The following is a 14,419-nucleotide window of genomic DNA, read 5'->3' on the forward strand; positions in this document are numbered from 1 at the left end:
TGGTTAGATTATCTTATCAAAGGATGTTTACTGTTTAAAGGTAACTAACTATGCATTCCCCAATACTCTATGAGGGAAAACATAATCAAGGAGAAACATAGTGGAGGGTTATCTGGACACTTTGGACAAGACAAAACCTTTGCTTAGGTAAATGCTTTTTACTACTAGCCAAAGATGCAAACTGATGTTAAGAGATTTGTTGAAAAGTGCAGGATATGTCAGCATGCTAAGAGAAGAAGCCAAAATAGAGGATTGTACCAGCCATTACCAATACCAGACTGACCATGGGATGCAATTAGTATGGATTTTGTTTTGGGATTACCTAGAACTCAAAGAGGAAATGATTCCATTTATGTTGTGGTAGATAGATTTTCTAAAATGGCACATTTCATTGCATGTAAAAGGACTAGTGATGCAACACATATTGCTAATCTGTGTCTCTTTTTTTTTTTTTTACAAAATTTGTAAGGTTACATGGATTGCCTATAAGTATTGTGTCTGATAGAGATACAAAGTTTGTTGGGAATTTATGGAGAACTCTTTGGAAGAAACTAGGTGCCAACCTTAGTTTCAATTCAACATATCACCCTCAAACAGATGGACAGATCGAAGTGGTGAACAGAAGCTTGAGAAACATATTGATAAGTTTAGTGTATCAAAATCCTAATTAGTGGGATTTAGCACTTGCTCAAGCTTAGTTTGATTATAATGACACTCCTAACCAAAGTACTGGGATGAGTCCATTTCAGATTGTTTTTGGGATGAATCTAAGAGGTGTGTATGAGCTCAGAAATTTGAGCAAACAGGAGACAAGAAGTGCAAAGGCTGAATAATTTGAAGAGTAGATGCAGAGACTACAAGAAGATGTCAAAGACAAATTGCAGGAAAGTAGTGGAAAATACAAACAGAGAGATGTATGAGGAGGAAAGAAAAAGAATTACAAGTGGGAGATATAGTGATGGTGTACTTGAGGAAAGAAATATTTTTTGTTGGGAGTTATAATAAACTAAAGATGAAAAATATAGGGCCATGCAGAATTGTGAGGAAGTTTTCAACCAATGTGTATGAAATTGAGTTGCCAAAATGAATTGGAATAAACCTACCTTAATGTTGCAGATTTATATCCATACAAGGAGACAAAAGAAGAGTTACAGAAGGAGCCTACAGAAGATGAAAGACTGTACATTGGGAAGAACAAATGCCTAAAATAGTAAAGAAGGAGGTGGAAGTTGTTCTGGAGAAAAGATTAACTAAAAGAACCAGAGTACATTTTTATTTTTAATTATTAGTCAAATGGAAGGGACAACCAATAGAGGATGCTAGTTGGTTGATAGCAGCAGAGTTGCAGAAGTTGCAGTAAACCCTGAAAGTTTGATCGATGATTTTTTTCTTCCCCGAGAGTCTAATGCAGGAGCATCGAGACTTATCCAATAATGTGATTGTATGTTCACATGTTGTGGCTACCATGAGATGAATTTCATTGACCTGAGTGGTCAAAATCAGTTTTAATAGAGAGAGTTGGATCTGTCGAATTTATCTTTACTTCAATTATTGTAATAATTAAATCATTGTATTATTTTTAGAATAGGAGACAAGTTGTTAGAATAGGTGTGTATCAGAGCTCGAGAATAGGGATTTAATAGCTGAGCTGATAAAAATAGAGATTGAGTTGTTAATGTTGTTAGGATAAGATTCGATCCATAAAAGAAAGGAAAAAAAGGTAATGATAGGGGGGAATGAAATAGGAAAGTGAGAAGTGAGGAATTGAGAGAAAAAGATAGGGTTTGCGAGTGAAACAGAGATCAGAAAAATTGTTGTAATCGAGTCGAGAGGGCCAAGACTTTGTAATTTCTATGTTATTGAATAATTGATTAAGTGTGGTGTTGCACATTATTCCTGGTGTGAAAATCTCTTGAATCTGCGTATCGGCGTTTTGTACTCTAATCGGGTATTATTTCCATTTATGTGTTTACTGTTAATTATAGTCAATTAGCATTAAGGGTTGATACCGAGATTATGCGCTAAATCTTATTAAGCACATTTATTAAAGGTTCTATATTAAACACGTGGGTAGTATTGGAAAGCAGTAAGTGGTATATCGCGCGGAAAATAAATGGGAAATGGTATTTCTCCAAATTGTGCGATTAACCTAAGCTGGTGACACGTCGCACGGGAAAACCACTTTTCTCGCATGCTCTCAACCTCATATTGGTCGTGCAAGAATTCACGCGAGATGGTGCGATAACCGTTGGATCGAATGGGACAGATCGACGATGGAGGTCATTTGGTTAATTGGCGCGTGATATGACGCGATATTTGTCAGATCTGAAGAGGCCAGATCAATGGTGGAGATTGAAGCGCTGGGGAGTAAGAAGTCAAAGTAGGACCGACAGTGATTGGTCAGCTTAGCAGGACCCTCAGGAGGAAATATAGGTACATAATAGTATTAACACGCAGCTGATTGGTTTTTAAGTGAACCATTAGTCTAATTCTAGACTACCACATAAATTTTGGTAACCATCCACATCAGTGAACCCAGTGACTTCTATGAATCGTTTCACTTGCTTGTCATCCTTGAATACATGCCAGTGTTTGACATTATCGGGTACTGAGGGTCTGTATCTGACTTCTACCTCCTATCTGAGGAGCATATTTTTAGGGGGCCTGAAACTGCTTACAGCCATAGCAAGGGAGTCAATCATTCTATTTCCTTCTCTAGGAAAAAAATTGATATTAAAGGCAGGAAGAAGTTATCAATTAGATCCCACACTTCATTCTGGTAAGTCCTCAATCTGGGGTGTTTGGCCTGGCATTGATTTTTGATCTGCCTTACGACCAGCTCAGAGTCTCCATAGACCATTAAGCATTCAATATTCATATTCTTTGTCATTTGTAACCCAAGGAGCAATGCTTCATACTCTGCCACATTGTTGGTTGCCTCAAATTCCAGCTTGAATGAGAGGGGTATCAAGCTGCCCTCCGGAGATACCAACAATACTCCAGCTCCATTTCCTTCTTTTGAGTTTTCTCTGTCAAAGTATAATTTCCATACTTTTTTTTCATTTGCATGCTGGTGTTCTAACTGCCTTGTTAGGTGTACTGATGTTTCCTCTAAGATGGTCTCATCTTCTTCTAGGAACAGGCAGGAGAGGTCACTTTCTTTCCCATGCACTGGGGAGTTTTCTGAGCCTTTAGCTGGGGTCACAATTTTTACAAACCTGGACTCTCTGTACAACCTCCTTTGCTCTCCTCCAAAAGTGGGAATAGTGGCATAAGTTAGATCTAACTTGATAGAGCCCCCCACCTTGGAACCCCAAGATCTAGATAGGAGCATGCCGAAACGAGGGGGAATGTCTGCCACTACTATGTCCATTACCATGCTCTTCACAGGGATCTGAGCCAGGTTTACCACCAGATCCTTTATCATTCCCAAGCATTTGACCCTCTTAGAGTCAAAGGAGTATAGGTCCTTGTAGGGCCTGGTGATCTGCAAGCCCAGTTGTTCCATCACTGCTAATGGCACGAGATTGTGTGAGGCTCTAGAATCCAACATGGAATTATGCAACAAGAGATCATGGATTACTAGGGTGATGTTGTTATACTGAATTTATAACCACGGATAAGTATATCTTCCCTAAGTGGGTAGTTACACTTAGAACAACTAAAGTAAAGATGTTTAACCTTTTCCTACAATAAACAGATAAGATAAAAGAACCTATTTGTGATCCTTTGCTTCTTTTGATCTCCTTTGAGTTGCTCCATCGCTCCTGCTCAAACTGAACTCGCTTAATTGGTACCTACCAATATAAACAAAATCAAATCATATGATCTATTTATTGTAAGCAAATGGAATCGACAACATTTGAACATACATTTATCATAGATATAGACAAAAGTATTGAAAAGGAACAAACAACTTTATTGATTGATAGAGAAGTTACACCCAATGTTGTTCGATCTCGTTCACTCATACAACTTAGTCCAAGCCCTCATCACACCAATAGCAACATCAATCTAGTGTTAAAAATAGCAACAAGAAATGCTAAAAATAACACTACTATAAATAGCATTTCGGGATACATTCCAATTTTAGTTAGTCCCTAAACTAAAATTGAGAATTAAAATTCGAATTTGATCTTAGCAGTTGTTCTTAAAATAATTAATTAATTCATCTTGAGTTAATTAGTTGTAGAAAATCAAACATGAAATCTATGTGAAGACATGCAACAGTTTCCCCTTTGATTGAGGAAGTTATCCCTTGATTAAGGAGATCGGGATGAGTTGTACTTTGAGTTGTAATTAGGTAGCTCATCTAAGTTAAGTCCAGTTAGATTAGTTCCAATAGTTTTTGGAACTAATTGTGAGTTCAGTTAGTTAATGCATGCATGCATGTAACTGTTTCACTTTTGATAACTGAATATTCTCTCATAAATAACTCATGCATGTTAGTTCAGTCAAAGACACAGTTGAGATCAGATGATGGGACAATGTACTATCAGTTGCAGGAATATTCCATTGAGGATATCTCTTGCATGCAAAAGGAATTCATTGCTTGGAGATTGCGCAGTTACTTTTGAGTTTGACGAGTTGTGTGAGAGGTCAATTCACACAGGTGGCAACCAGAGGACCCAGGGGAAACTGTGCAGGGAAATAGGAGGCTTGAAGAACTGAGGGAAGGCATATGTTGTGTCTATTCAGTCTATGAGTAGATTGAAAGATTGTATTGAGAGCTGGATAGCTTGTGAACTAAAGCTTTGTGTAATCTGAACATATTTCCACTTGTATGATATTATAGAGATCAAGGTTTTTAGCTGAGTCTTTCCCCATAGTATTCTTCTGTGTTCATGTGTGATTGCTTTCTCATTCTCTGTTATATGTGTTCTATTTGATCTTTCTCAAAATCGATTAAGCTTCCGCAAGTTTGATTGTAGAAGTAGATCTAGTATTTTGCTTTAGTATATTGCGTAATTTGCTGATCTACAGTGAGAAATTCTACATGGTATAAGAGCAAAGGTGATCAAAGCGAAGAATAGTATACAAAGAAGGGAGAAGTTCGAAGTTTGAAGTTCCTGATTATAGAATTCAAATTCTTATCACATCTCAAATTTCACCAATGGTGTTCAACGGTTTAAGATTCGAGTATGCCCTTGATGGTAGCTCAAGTTATATAGCCTAGAAGGATCGCATGGAAGCAGTATTAGAGGACAACGGTTTGAAGGAATTCATTGATCAAGAAGTCCCCAAGCCAGCAGCAGCTAATGCTACATAATTGGCGGAATGGAAGAAATGTGTGGCTAGAGCGAGGAGGATTCTTCTAGAGGGAGTTCGAGACCACATAGTCTCGAGTCTCCATGGGAAGGAGACACCATTTTCAATGTGGAAAACATTGAAAGATCTATATCAGAACAACAACGATCAGAGGAAGCTGGCGCTGAAAGACAAGCTTTGGAAAATTAAGTGTGAAAAGGGTGACATGATCTCTACATATCTGAACAAGCTCACCACCTGCAGGGATGAGCTTGGAAGTGTAGGGATCACGACAACTGATGATGACATGGTAAGTCTTTCTCTCCTCGGTCTTCCTAAGAACTGGCATAGCTACAAAGGCTTGATAAATGGAAGAGAGAAACTGCTAGATTGGGAAATGAATTTGGTCAGATCTGATGCAGGAGGAGATAAGGAGAAGCACCAGAGATGGATCTTCATCAAAGCAAGATGATGAAGAAAATCTAGCCTTAGCGAGTAAGGCGAGGAAAGGGAAAGGGAAGGCATCCCATTCCAAATCGAGTTCTTCCCATGGTGGGAAGAAGATTTACAAATCGAAAGTGAGATGCTTTCATTGTCATGAGGTGGGCCATTATGCTACAAATTGTCCACAGAAGAAATCCAAGAAGGGATCCTCGAAGGGATCATATGGTGAGGCAGTAGCCTCACAGTTCGAATTAGATTTATCCCTCATTACATGCATGGTTTAATCGATGGTAGGATGTGTTTGGTACTTGGACAGTGGAGCTTCATTCCACATGACTGATGAAAAGAATCTTTTCAATCCCTTGGAGGAGAAGGATCTCTAGATGCGGATCAAGATGGGCGATGATGGAAAGTATCGTGTTTCCGGTGAAGGTACAATTGTGTTTCAGAGGGAGCATGGAGCTCCTCTCACCCTAACTAATGTAAAGTATGTACCGTGTTTGAAGAAGAATCTTGTGTCTGTCGCTATGCTGGAAGACAAAGGCTATCATGTAGTCTTTAGTAAAGGAAAGGTATTCCTGAGGCATATCGACACTGGATAGACGAAGAGGATTGGGATTCCAGTAAAGGATCTCTGTAAGCTGGAGGTAGATGACTATGCTGCATTGAGTTCCAAAGAAGATTTGGTGCAGAGCCAAGATGTTGGCGAGCTATGGCATAAAATATTGGACCACTTGCACCATGGGGCGGTGACGATCATGCAACAGATTTCTATTGGACTTCCCAAGGGAAAACTGGCGCAAATGGATACATGCAAAGGTTGTATCTTGGGAAAGTATGTGAAATCTTCCTTTCAGGATCGAGACAGTAGAGTTGGAGCAATCCTGAAGCGATTTCACACAGATGTGTGTGGACCATTCTCTACAGCCTCCACCGCTAAACAAAGGCACTATGTTATTTTTATTTATGATTTTTCTCGTAGATGTTGGATCTACTTTATGCAGAAGAAGGATCAGACCTTCTTAAGGTTTTTTGAGTTTAAAGCCTTGGCAGAGAAAGAATCGGGAAAGAAAATAAGGGCCTTGCATAGCGAAAATGGTGGAGAGTATGTCTCCCAATAGTTTAAGGACTTCTACGCAGCAGAAAGAATTAAACGGGAGTTGACGACACCCCACAACCCATAGTAGAATGGGGTGGCCGAAAGGAAGAAAAAATTGATTGTGGGAGCAGCTCAAGCGATGTTGCATGACCAAAGCCTACCACTTCATTTGTGGGTTGAGGCATGTAATACAACAATATACTTGCAGAATAGAAGCCCGCATCGTATACTAGGAATGAAGACACCTATGGAGGCCTTTTCTGGGAAGTGACCAGATGTGAGTCACTTCAGGATCTTTGGATCATCAGTTTATTGCACAGTGACCAAAGATGCCCAGAAGAAGCTAGATCCAACAACTGAGTTGGGGATACTTGTGGGATACATTGATACACCCGACAACTATCAGGTGTTCCTACCTACCAGTCAGAGGATAATGGTATGCAGAGATTTGAAGTTTGATGAGCAGAAAGCCATGTGAGTATCACTTGAGAGGGAGCTCAAGTTGCATGCAGAGGAGGAAATTTAAGTTCCTAAGGAGGAGGAGCCTCAGACTGATGCGGAGCAGACACATGCTGAGGATCCGGGAGTGGAGACATCCACTCATGTGAGTCTTCCAGAGATGGGAGGAAATGCTCAAGGGAAGCTGATAGGTTGATGCTAGATGCGCAAGAGAATGTGGGACAACCATCTTCTCAGCGTAGACAGAGGAGGTCACCCGAGCCGTACACTAGTTACATGGCCCTGGTTGGAGCAGGTAGCTGATGGCAGTGTTGAGAAACATAAGGCAAGGTTTGTTGCCTGTGGTTTCTCACAGGTCGAGGGGATCGACTACGATGAGACTTTTGTAGCAAGGTACTCATCTATCAGATCGATGTTGCCACTATCAACTCAAATGGGTTGGAAGATCCATCAAATGGATGTGAAGACTGCGTCCCTCAATGGGAAGATTGAGGAAGAGGTGTACATTGAGTAGCCAAAAGGTTTTGAGACCTTCGATCGTGAATCGCATGTGTGCCGACTCAAGAGGGCTTTGTATGGGCTGAAGCAAGCACCTTATGCTTGGTACACTAGAAACGACAGCTTTTTCACCGGGTTGGGCTTCACCAAGAGTGAAGCAGACGCGAACCTTTACCGCATCATGGTAGAAGGTAAGCCATTGATCATTGTTCTTTATGTTGATGATCTGATTTTGACAGGTGATGATCAATTGATCAAGTCTTGCAAGGAGGACCTTGCAAGAGAGTTCGAAATGAAAGACATGGGTCTTATGCACTACTTTTTAGGCATGAAAGTGTGGCAGAAGGATGGGGAAGTATTTGTGTCTCAAGGCAAGTATGCCAGTTAGATACTCAGGCGATTCCACATGGAGAAGTGCAAGCCCATGCAGACTCCTCTAGCTGGTAACTAAAGGAAGGAGGATACTACTTCAGGTGATGTAGTAGCTGCTACTGTTTATCAGCAACTTGTCGGTTCACTGATGTATCTAGTGAACACACGACCAGACTTAAGCCTTGTGGTGAACCAGCTGAGTCAAGCTATGGTTCAACCTACCAAGCTGTTTTGGAAGGTAGTGAAGCATGTGCTGAGATACCTCAGAGGCACATCTCAGTATGGATTGTGGTATAGACGGATAGAGAGAGTGAAGCTTCAGGGCTTCATAGATGCAGATTAGGCAGGGAGTCTATCAAACCGGAAGATAACTTCAGGAGGAATCTTCAACCTTGGTTCAATTGCAGTTGCTTGGTACAACAGGAAACAAAGGTTAGTTGCACTTAGTTCAGTAGAGGCTGAATACATGGTTGCCAGTCAGGCAACATGTGAGGCCATTTGGATGCAGAAGATTCTAGTTGGATTGTTTGGTCAGAGGATGGATCCAACTATGATCTACCGTGATAACCAGAGTTGTATCAAACTCTCTAATAATCTAGTATTTCATGACAGATCCAGGCACATTGATATCCGGTATCATCATCTTCGAGACTGTGTGGTGAATAGGATCATGTTGTTGTTGTATGTTTCGACCGAGGAACATGATGCAGATATTTTGACTAAGGCATTGTCAAAATGCAAGTTCGAGTTCCACAAAGACATGATTGGGGTGATTGATAATCCATTTCTTGTTGAGAGGGAGTGTTGAAAATAACAACAAGAAATGCTAAAAGTAGAAGTGCTAAAAGTAGCACTGCTATAAATAGCATTTCGGGATACATTCCAATTTTACTTAGTCCCTGAACTAAAATTGAGGATTAAAATTCGAATTTGATCTTAGCAACTGTTTGTAAAATAATTAATCTTGAGTTAATTAGCTGTAGAAAATCAAACATGAAGTCTATGTGAAGACATGCAACAGTTTCCCCTTTGATTGAGGAACTTATCCCTTGATTAAGGAGATTAGGATGAGTTGTACTTTGAGTTGTAATTAGTTAGCTCAACTATCTGAGTTAAGTCCAGTTAGATTAGTTCCAACAGTTTGTGGAACTGATTGTGAGTTTAGTTAGTTAATGCATGCATGCATGTAACTGTTTCACTTCAGATAACTGAATATTCTCTCATAAATAACTCATGCATATCAGTTCAGTCAGAGACCCAGTTGAGATTAGATGATGGGACAATGTACTGTCAGTTGCAGGAATATTCCATTGAGGATATCTCTTGCATGCAGAAGGAATTCATTCCTTGGAGATTGCGCAGTTACTTTTGAGTTTGATGAGTTGTGTGAGAGGTCAATTCACACAGGTGGCAGCCAAAGGACCTAGGGGAAACCACACAAGGAAATAGGAGGCTTGGAGGATTGAGGGAAGGCATATGTTGTGTCTATTCAGTCTATGAGTAGATTGAAGGACTATACTGAGAGCTGGATAGCTTGTGAGCTAAAGCTTGGTGTAATCCGGACATATTTCCACTTGTATGATATTACAAAGATCGAGGTTTTTAGCTAAGGCTTTCTCTAGAGTATTCTTCTGTTTTCATGTGTGATTACTTTCTCATTCTCTGTTATATGTGTTCTATTTGATCTTGCTCAAAATCTATTAAGCTTCCGCAAGTTTGATTGTAGAAGTAGATCTAGTATTTTGCTTTAGTATATTGCATAATTTGTTGATCTACAGTGAGAAATTCTACATCTAGCAGCATAAAATTACTTTGAAAATGATTTCAAGTCTCTAAGCCAACATTATTTCTCTATAATATCCAAGCCCTTTGGCTCTATGATGGGAGGCCAATTTATAGATGAATGCAAGTTGTTTTGTCATTAATATGGCATTGAATGGTTTTCCATAATTAGATGATTAGTGTCCATGTTCAAAGGGATGAGAGGATAGAGTATTAGATGATCCAAGGCTATCCTAAGTCGAGCTCACCTTGATAGGATAGGAGTTGGGTTCCTTCTAGAAGGCTCTATAAAGGAGAAATATACTCAAGATCCAATGAAAATTTCAAGGATTCTCGCCCAGCGTAGGCTTGAGTGGGCTTAGGTTCTTTGCAACACAAGCTTGAAAGGGGTTACCTGCTCTGCAAATCACTTACCCTTGACCAGGGGTGTGCTGGTGACCCAAGGAAGCACTTCAGTAGGGTTTGAAGTCAGGAAACTCTCATGGATGAAAGCACTCAATGAGGTGGCATGTCTAGGGCATGTAGCAACTGAATTAGGGTTTGATAGACCCTATTTACACTGATCTGATCATCAGGAGTGATGTGCCCAAATAGACCTATAATAATTGCCCCCTAAAGCATGAAGTCAAAAATGATAATGTTGAGTGATATGCTTTATGATGTGATGAGGAGGATCTGAAGTAGACGGTGACCTGCATCAATTACAATACATAATATCATGATATCTTTGAATTTTTCATGAATTGCTAAGGGAAGGAATACCCATGCTCAGCATATAAACTTTTCATTACATGTACATAAATCAGATAGTCGTCTACAGATATAGATCCATGATAAGATGACTATCTATGTAAAGCCATCGTATAGATGATTTAGTACTCTCCTGAAATCACAACCCAGATGGAAGAAACTAGATCCCGGGTCCTTTATCTCATCCAATTGTTTGCTCAAGTACGAGTCTAACCATGTGAAAATGTGATCTGAAGTCGAACATGGGAAGACACCCTCTGATTACAAGCCAATGATGTAGGTTGTTAATAGACGCGAGAGAAATCACTAATAATGATAATGATTCTCAAGGTACTAAAATACATTTTGCATGGTGTGAATATATGTTTTGATATCTAACACCATACAAAGTCTTTCAGTTGAAGGCCTGTGATGTCAACCTATCACCGGAAGCAAGAAACTTGCCATTGATGTACGCAAGTCTCAAGCTACTAGAAGGGTGTTTCTAAGTCAACTTCCTGGATAATCTGCTAATGTCAACAAGAAGCGACTCATTGCTGGAGGGCCTTGATGTATCCCCCATCAATGAAACGAAATGAGTGTAATGATTTTGAAGACAGAATGTGACTGATGACACAATGTTCAGGAATGGTGGTCATGAAAATGAAGGTTTATGAGTATTGTAAAGGATGAAGTTTACTGAGTGACTTCTCTTGAACATGTCAGCGACACTGAATGAATTGGCAACATTGACCCAAAACCAAAGTGATGGATGGTGTGATAGACCATAGGTATGATAACCATCAAGCAGATAACCCAACCCAAATAGTCACAGAGATGAAGTGAAAGTGTCATGTTCAAGAGCGACTTGCTACCATAAAGTGATTTATCCCTTTTCCCATTTTCCCCAATCATTGCTGACCAGTACCTCTTTATTTTTTAACAAGCTTGAGGAGGATAACATATGCTTGATGTATAATTCTACCCTTCAGGTGAATCCATCGCTATGTGATGTTTTAATGAGTCTAGCAAAGGTGAAACTCGATCTTGTCATGATGGACAAGTTTGTCGCTATTTGATTCTTTAACAAGTTTAACGACAATGAGAACTCGGTCCTTTTCATGTTTAGAGAGTTTGAAAAGGGACAAAAAGAAAACTCCACAAGTTATTAAATTTTTCTCTCAAGTCCGAAAAAGCATAAAATAATATAAGGGAGAACCTATTGACCATGTTCGATCAATGTATTCCTTTTTCATAAGTAATCTATCTCAGTCCAGAAAAGGGTTAAACTTATATTGATTATATGTCGTTTCCAATCTATTTACGAGCTGAAAAGGACAAGTGCTTGAAAATCTTTTCATATTTTGAGAGTCTGAAAAGAGCTGAAAGAGGACTCTAGGGGGGTTCATTTTTCGATGTTAACAAAGCTCGAAAAAGAGATAAAAGTATGTTCTGTGGTCAAAAGTACATTTTACGATTATGCACGTCAAATTCATTATGTTAGCTGTAAACCTACTCAAAGAACCATGAAATGGATTAAACATACCTATTTCATTGGTAAAAATAGGTAAAAACTATAGTTTATTCATTTAATGAACATGAAATAACCATAAAACAAGAATTTACCAAGTCATTTTACCATTTGACTTTTACCATTTAGTTTTGTGTTATGAACCAGTTTTTTACCTCAAACTTCAGCAACTGATTGCGGGAGATTTTGTGGATCATTCTTCGTGTCGTCAAGACCAGGTAGTATATCTACCTCTTCTCTTTCATTTAAGGTCATTCTTTTACAATTTCAAGCAAAATTTTTAGAGTTTTGGGGTCCCTAGGGTAAATATATTACGCCCTAGGATCAATGCACCCCTATGCATCGAAAACTACGCTGCAGAGCAGTCAAACAGAAGGGAAACTGCTCTGCATTGTACTGTCTAAAGATCACGGGTGCATTGGGCACAATTTCAAAATTTGATTCATCATTTATACCTAAAATATCTTCAGTTTTTTTGCATGAAATGGATCCTAACTAAGCCTATGGTGTGATTTCATACTTTGATCGAATCAGAATGGCTATCGCATGGCGTGAAAGAGAACATGAAGCACAGGATATGGATGCCCTAAATGATCCTAGTACTGTTGAGGCCCTCAAAGATGATGGGTTACTCAAATATTTCAGGTTATCTGGGATGAGGCAATAGTTAGAACTATTGCAGTTCTTGGTTCATTCATGGGATCTGGCGGAATAGGTTTTTCACATAAGGGATAAAGTTCTCCCTATATTGATCGATGATATTTACTTTCTCCCAATATTTTCGAGACGTGGTGCCCCCATTTCTCTTTCAGGTTCTTCCCGTGGAGGTGAATCAATGAGGGACTGCATTCGACAATTCTGCCAGCTTGGTACACAACCTAGCAAAGATGGAAAGATAAGCATTAGGGATGTTCATGATATGCCCTTGCGAATAATACTCTTTACTATTGCAAAGTTGGCAGATAGTGTGACACTTCATGTTGCAAATAGATCATACATGCAATATGTGCTCCAGTGTCTCGAGCCAACTATGTTCAACTGGTGTGAGGCAATATTCTCTTTGATGAAAGAGAAACTGAATAAAGTAAAAAGCGGTAAGATGAAAAATTCTAGCGATGGATTGATCTTGATCACTTTTACTTTGGAGATAATTCCATTGATGCAACCTCAACATGTGACACTTAGTTTAGCTGGTCCTAGAGATCCACAAATGCAGAGATGGGTATAGATGATGGCTAGACATGCTGGCCAGTCATCAATCTTATTTTCTACCACATTTTTCAGTTGGCTCTGTCAAAAACATATTGTCATAGAGGAGCATCCATATACAGGGATGGATTTTCATAGAGATCCAGATTTGAGATTACCAGTGGGTGCTCAATGGGGTGCTATAGGTAAATTGTTTTGACCATGTATTTTTATTTTTTTTGAGTTTTTACATGTTTTTGTGTTTTTTGATGTTTCCAAGACTAAACTAAAAATTTTCTCATGTATACAGATGTTGGCACTGTTCGACCAATGGGTCATCAACAAGAGGTGGGTGAACCAGCGGGGAGAAATGTCAGAAGAGCAGTTCTCCAGGATTTAGATATGATCGAGACACTAGCGGAGTTGCAACATCATATAGAGGGGTTAACCCTCGGTTTACCAGATGTTCAAATCGAGGAGTTACTGAGGAGAGTATAACGCCATATTATTGGTGTACCTAGCCATTGGATGAGGCTATTGCACATGATAGCTCAGCCAGTGACTTGTTATCATGAACATCATTAGATCTACTTAAGATGATTTACTGTATGCATTTTGAGGTTTTGAGGTCAGATGACCAACATGTCTTGGACACAAATTTTTGTAAAAACTTTGAACATCTATCTATTTTACTTTTAGTGTTTTTGTATGGTTATTTGTAATCATATTCAACTGTTGATGTGAATTGAAAATTTACTCTTTACATATGTCGTAAATGTCTGTTAACACATAATTAACTAAAGAATCAGTCAATGTGTTAAAGTTTCCATAAATGTGTTGACATTGAATGTAATCAAAATGTCTTTCCAAGACACGAACTCTAAAGAATATATGATGAATAGTTGGATTTCAGATGGTATAAACATTCGTAAGTTGTAGTATGACAAGTTGTGAGTCTAGCCTAATGATGATTCAGTGAATGCCAAGTGAAATGGCATCAGAGAGGAGTTCGATCAATGCACTATACTCAGTGATATTTTTCATAGAACGACTGATACAAATCCCTTGAA

This window comes from Pinus tabuliformis, chromosome 6, assembly GCF_031772625.1.
Source record: "Pinus tabuliformis cultivar Carrire ecotype Pingquan chromosome 6, CPIR1, whole genome shotgun sequence".
Classification (NCBI taxonomy): domain Eukaryota; kingdom Viridiplantae; phylum Streptophyta; class Pinopsida; order Pinales; family Pinaceae; genus Pinus; species Pinus tabuliformis.